Raw genomic sequence first — 6265 nt, forward strand, 5'->3', positions numbered from 1 at the left:
TTTAGAGCAAAGATATTTGTGTAATGGATGAAGTGAAGAATCAGACTCCAGGTCCTAATCTCAACAGATGTAATATTTCATATATAATTAACAACATAGTATATATTGTTTTTTTTTTTTTTTGAGACGGAGTCTCGCTCTGTCGCCCAGGCTGGAGTGCAGTGGCCGGATCTCAGCTCACTGCAAGCTCTGCCTCCCGGGTTTACGCCATTCTCTCGCCTCAGCCTCCCGAGTAGCTGGGACTACAGGCGCCCGCCATCTCGCCCAGCTAATTTTTTGTATTTTTTTAGTAGAGACGGGGTTTCACAGTGTTAGCCAGGATGGTCTCGATCTCCTGACCTCGTGATCCGCCCGTCTCGGCCTCCCAAAGTGCTGGGATTACAGGCTTGAGCCACCGCGCCCGGCCTATATTGATATTTTTTACCATAGAAATAAATTCTTCATTTACTTTCTTGAAGATATCTTTTATTATGAATCTCAAAAATATGGATCTGATGATCTCAAATATGGATCTTGAAACAAAGAAAGATTCTAAGTATAGTTTATTCAAGTATATTTGTTGAGTGCAATTTATATACTTATATAGCTATATGGAATTACATGGACTCTTGCTCACAAGAAAGTCTGAATATTAAGAGAAGACAGACATGAAAAGAGAAAAGAATCATGGGAGATATGAACGCAGATTCAGTTATGAACAAAGGGTCAAGGCAGAAATTATGTGTAGGAATCAGATGGAGACTTTCTATGACAGGCTAGAAAGTTTGCCTAGAAGACCTTTAAGCAGAGAAGTAGAAACTTCATATCCATTTAAGTGTGAATGACATGACAGGAATGTAGGGATTGTTTGAAACAGGCAAGACTTGTATTAAGGAACACCAGTATGGAGATTAGAGAAATGTTTTATGAGATCCTGAACCCTGATGATAATAGCAACTACAGACAAGGGGGTGAGTTTGAAGAATATTGCAGAGGTAGAATTAATAGGACGTGATGACCAAGTGGGTGTAGGAAAAGAAAAATAGCCCATTGGTCAAGAGCTTAGGTTTTGAGCCAGACAGTTTTGGCTCTAGCCCTACCATTGACTAAATATAATATCCTGGGAAAGTGAAAAAACTCTGCTAAAATTTTCAAAGAATATCTTCCCCCATAGAGATGTTGTGAGGATTGAATGTTAATACTTGTAAATGATGAGGACACATGGACACATAGAAGGGAACAACACACACTGGTGACTTTCAAAGGGTGGAAGCTGGGAGTAGGGAGAGGATCAGGAAAAATAACTAATGGGTACTAGACTGAATACCTGAGTGATGACATACATAAATCCATACAACAAACCCCCATGATATGAGTTTATGTAACAAACCTGTACATGTACCCCTGAACTTAAAATAAAAATTTAAAAAAAGAATTTAAGAGAGTCTCAGATCTATACTAAGCTTTCAATAAATATCAGCAAAAGCTCCAAGTTTTCTGTTTTGAGTAACTGAGTAAGTGGTGATCTCGTTCAAAGAGAAAGAGTTGACAAGAAGAATCGTGTTCTTATTTTATGTGTGCATACAATGGCATTCATGAGTCTTCCTTGAGTCTTTTTTGGAAATCTGAAATGGAGGTAGCTAGAAATATTTGTGTGGAATTTAAAAGAGTTAATTGGGTAGAAGAGGATGATTTTTTAGTTAACATTGTATAAAAAGTAGTTAAAACCTTGGAAGTATATAAAATAATCCAGGCAAATAAATGGAAAGAGAAAAGAAAGGCCCCATTTGGAAGTGTAGGGGACATCAACTTTATTGTCACAAAAAATGCTGTTGATGGATGACAGGATAGAATAGGATAGTGGGATAGGCTGAGTTCTAAGACGGCCCCCAAGATTCCCATGTCCTGTTATATGCACACACCTTCCTCCAATTACTCAAACAAATGCTAACCTAGGTGCTGCTGGGAAATGATTTATATGACTCTTCTTGAGTTTTTAAATATTAATAATATTATTAATAGACTTTATTTCTTAGGGCAGCTTTGCCGTATATAAATACTCTTTTTCCTCTAGCCATAGTCTGTTCTGTTATTAACAGTTTTGCACTGGTGTGGTATGCTTGTTATTACTAATAAAGCAATATTGATGCATTATTATTAACTAAAGTCCATAGTTTATGTTAGAGTTGACTCTTTGTAATATATAATTCTATACATTTTGCCAAATAATGTAATCCATCATGAAGGTATCATAGTTTCACTGCCCTAAAAGTCTGTTATGCTCCATCAAGTCGCCCCTTTCCCTGTCTCTTTCCCTGCTTCTGGCCACCACTGATCTTTTTACTGTCTTAAGAGTTTTTGCCATTTCCAGAATGTCATATAATTGGAATCATATTGGATGTAGCTTTTTCATACAGGCTTCTTCACTGAGCAACATGCATTTCAGTTTCCTCTGTTTTTTGGTAGCTTAATAGCTCATTTATTTTTATTGCTGAATAATATTCCATTATATGTATATGTCACAGTTTATTTATCCATTCACCTATTGAAGGACATCTCAGCTGCTTCCAATTTTTGGCAATTATGAATAAAGCTACTATGAGTGTTCATGTGCAGGTTTTTGTGTGAATGTGAGTTTTCAACTCATTTGGTTAAATACCTAGTAGCATAATAGCTGAATTGTAGGCTAAGACTATGAGAAGCTTTGTAGAAAATGCCAAAATACCTTCCAAATGGCTCTACCACATATTTTTTTAAGAGACTGGGACATATTTATGGGCCAGAAATAGAGGGCCATTAAAAAAAGGAATGCTAAGAATAATTCAGAGAGGGAAATAATTAACAAACAAGACTCTGAAAGAGACTACATTTTAGGCATAGTTGGATTGATCATCCTTGGCTGAAGGAATAATTCCTACAATGGGAAATTAAAAAGTAATAATGGTAGAGGCTAAGTTAGCAGGAAAAGGGGAAGGATGAGAATAGAAGAGTTCAGGCTTAATATCCTACATAAACTGTAAAGGAATTGATAAGGTAATTTTCTAAGAGTGAGATTTGAAGGCAGAGGAGTAGGGCATTTTTCAGAAAAATATTAATAGATAATGTACAGATAATTTACATTGAATATTTTTTATATGTCAAGGTCTGTTTTAAGCACATCAATCGATTAAAACAATATTTAAAGAGGAGAAAACTGAGACATAGCAAGGTTTTATAACCTGCTTGAGGTTATACAATAAATGAAGGAAACTGGGAAGTCTGACTTCAAAGCTCTCTTCCTACTTTCTACCGTAATACTGCATATTGTTAGTTGTGAGGGTTTGGACAAAGTGCTGTAAGTCATGTGAATGAAAACTGCTCAAGGACATAGGAAAGAATTACTCCATTGATGGTAAAAAATAAAGAAGAGCTAACGTCCCCTTCCATTCCCAAATTCCCTTGAGGCAGTGAGTCTTGCGGGAAAATCTATAATAATAAGCATTGTCAATATCAGATTTTAAAATAACTTTTCAGTGAAGAATCAATGTTACCATTGTGGTTTACTTCTCATGTACCCACTGAAAACCCCCAAATATTTCATGTGTGAAGAAAAAACGTGTCCTATCTAAATACTTTATCTACACTGCCTTCTGTCATACGTCTGATTTTGAATTCAGGTAAGCACTACTGGAGGAAAGTTAAGAACTGAATTTGTGTGGTAAATTACACCACCACAGTCAATGAACCAGCTCTATGGTAATCACTACATGTTATTACCATCTCACTGGGCAAGACATTGGATTGGATGTGGATCTTTCCCAGTGATGGTGCCCAGTGACGTAGTGACCTTGAGCCAGGAGAGAAAACTGGTTACTGGACCTTAGGAAGCATGTGAAAGGAAACTCTAAGATCTAGACAGGTGTAACTAAAGGTTATCTTCGTTTTTTAACGGAAGGGCACACTTTCATAGTGACCAGATTCCAAGTTGCCAGATGTGTATAAAAATATTCTTGGCAGATAGGCTGAACAGAGGGGAACTCTGGCTGGGTTTTGGAAAATATTGCTACAGTAGGCAGAATCTGGAATGCTTTGTAAGTACATGAAAGCTACTAACAATATTAACAGTCATAGTAGTTAATAAAAGCAGTTTTTGAAAAAAGCCTACCATTACTATAACTCTATGGCAATCCATTAGAAGTTGAAGGTGAAGTATGATTGCTGTATCATGCATCAGTCAGGAGTGTATGATGATGACTCTATGGCAACCCATTAGAAGTTGAAGGTGAAGCACGATTACACAGGGCACACTTAAGTTGGGGTCATTCCTACTATGTGGAAGTGGATACATCCCATGTGTCTTGTTCATCCTTAGCCCAAATAGTTGATCTGTTCAAAGGCGACAGTCTCAGTAATATCTCAGTGCCAGAATAAAGCTGCAAAGCCCGTGGCCTATACTCATGTAAGCTCTGTACACCAGCTGATAAGGCTTTCCATGCTCTGACGTCATTTCATACATCTCTTTCTGCTCCATTTTGCTCTATACATATTGGCTTCTTGAGGACATTGTATTGCATTTTTTCTTTCATATCTTCATGTGGCTTAGCACCAGTCTAATTATAACTTCTTCACCTCATATGAGGCTATTTCTTAATTTGCCTGAAATAGTCCACCCTATCATGTTCCAGAAATGTTCTATTACATTCTTCTGTGTTTTACTTCATAAAATTCATCATTCTCTGAATATATCATATTTATTTGTTTTAAAGTTTGCTATGTTAAGCCTAGAGAATAGCATAATAGTCTGTAAGGTAACCAGGAATAAGTCTATGTTTATTCTTATAAGTCTATAAGAATATGTTTCCATTGGTTTGTGCCATTGCTGATTTCTTTCAGCAGTGTTTTGTAATTCTCATTGTAGAGATCTCTAATCTATCTGGTTAGCTGTACTTCTAGGTATTTTATTCTTTTTGTGGCTATTGTGAATGGAATTGCATGTTTTATTCAGCTCTCAGCTTGGATGTTATTGATGTATAGAAACGCTACTAATTTTTATACATTGATTTTGTATCCTGAAACTTTGCTAAAGTTATTTATCAGTCTAGGAGCCTTTGAGCAGAGACTATGGGGGTTTTCTTGGCATGGAGTCATATCATCTGCTAATAGAGATAGTTTGACTTCCTTTCTTCCTATTTGGATGCTTATTTCTTTCTCTTGCCTGATTGCTCTGACATAGACTTACAGTTCTATGTTGAATAACAGTGGTGAGAATGGGCATCCTTGTCTTGTTCCGGTACTCAAGAGGAATGCTTCCAGCTTTTGCCCATTCAGTATGATGTTGGCTATGGGTTTGTCATAGATGGTTTTTAGTATTTTGAGGTATGTTCCTTTGAAGCCTAGTTTGTTGAGGATTTTTAACATGAAGGGATTGTAGAATTTTATCCAAAGCATTTTTTTTCTATCTATTGAGATAATCATGTGGTTTTTGTTTATGTGATGAATCCATTTATTGATTTGCATATGTTGAGCCAAACTTTCATCTCAGGAATAAAGCCTATTTGATCGTAGAGGATTAGTTCTTTGATGTGCTGCTGAATTCGGTTTCCTAGTATTTTGTTGAGGACTTTTGCATCTATGTTCATCAGGGATATTGGCCTGGAGTTTTCTTTTTTTGTTGTACCTCTGCCAAGTTTGGGTATCAGAATTCTGCTGGCTTCATAGAATGAGTTAGGGAGGAGGCCCTCCTCCTCAGTTTTTTTGGAGTAGTTTCAGTAGGAGTGGTACCAGCTCTTCTTTGTATATATGGTATAATTTGGCTGTGAGTCAGTCTGGTCCAGGGCTTTTTCTGGTTGGTAGACTTTTTATTACAGTTCAATTTCAGAACTTGCTACAGGTCTTTTCAGGTTTTCAATTTCTTCCTAATTCAATCTTGGGAGTTTGTATATTTCCAGAAATCTCTCCATTTCTTCTAGGGTTTCTAGTTCATGTGCATACAGTTGTTCATAATAGTCTTTAGGGCTTTTTTTTCTGTGGGGTCAGTGATAATGTCTCCTTTGTCATTTCTGACTGCGTTTATTTGGATCTTCTCTCTTTTTTGTTTATCAGTCTAGCTAGCAGTCTATCAGTCTTATTTATTCATTCAACAAAACAATGTTTGATTTTGTTGATCTTTTGTGTGGTTTTTCACATCTCCATTTAGTTCAGCTCAGCTCTGATTTTGGTTATTTCTTTTCTTCTGCTAGCCTTGGAGTTGATTTGATCTTGTTTTTCTAGTTCCTCTAGGTGTGATGTTAGGTTGTTAATTTGAGTT

The sequence above is a fragment of the Trachypithecus francoisi genome, unplaced genomic scaffold, assembly GCF_009764315.1.
Source record: "Trachypithecus francoisi isolate TF-2019V2 unplaced genomic scaffold, Tfra_2.0 Lachesis_group13, whole genome shotgun sequence".
Taxonomy (NCBI): domain Eukaryota; kingdom Metazoa; phylum Chordata; class Mammalia; order Primates; family Cercopithecidae; genus Trachypithecus; species Trachypithecus francoisi.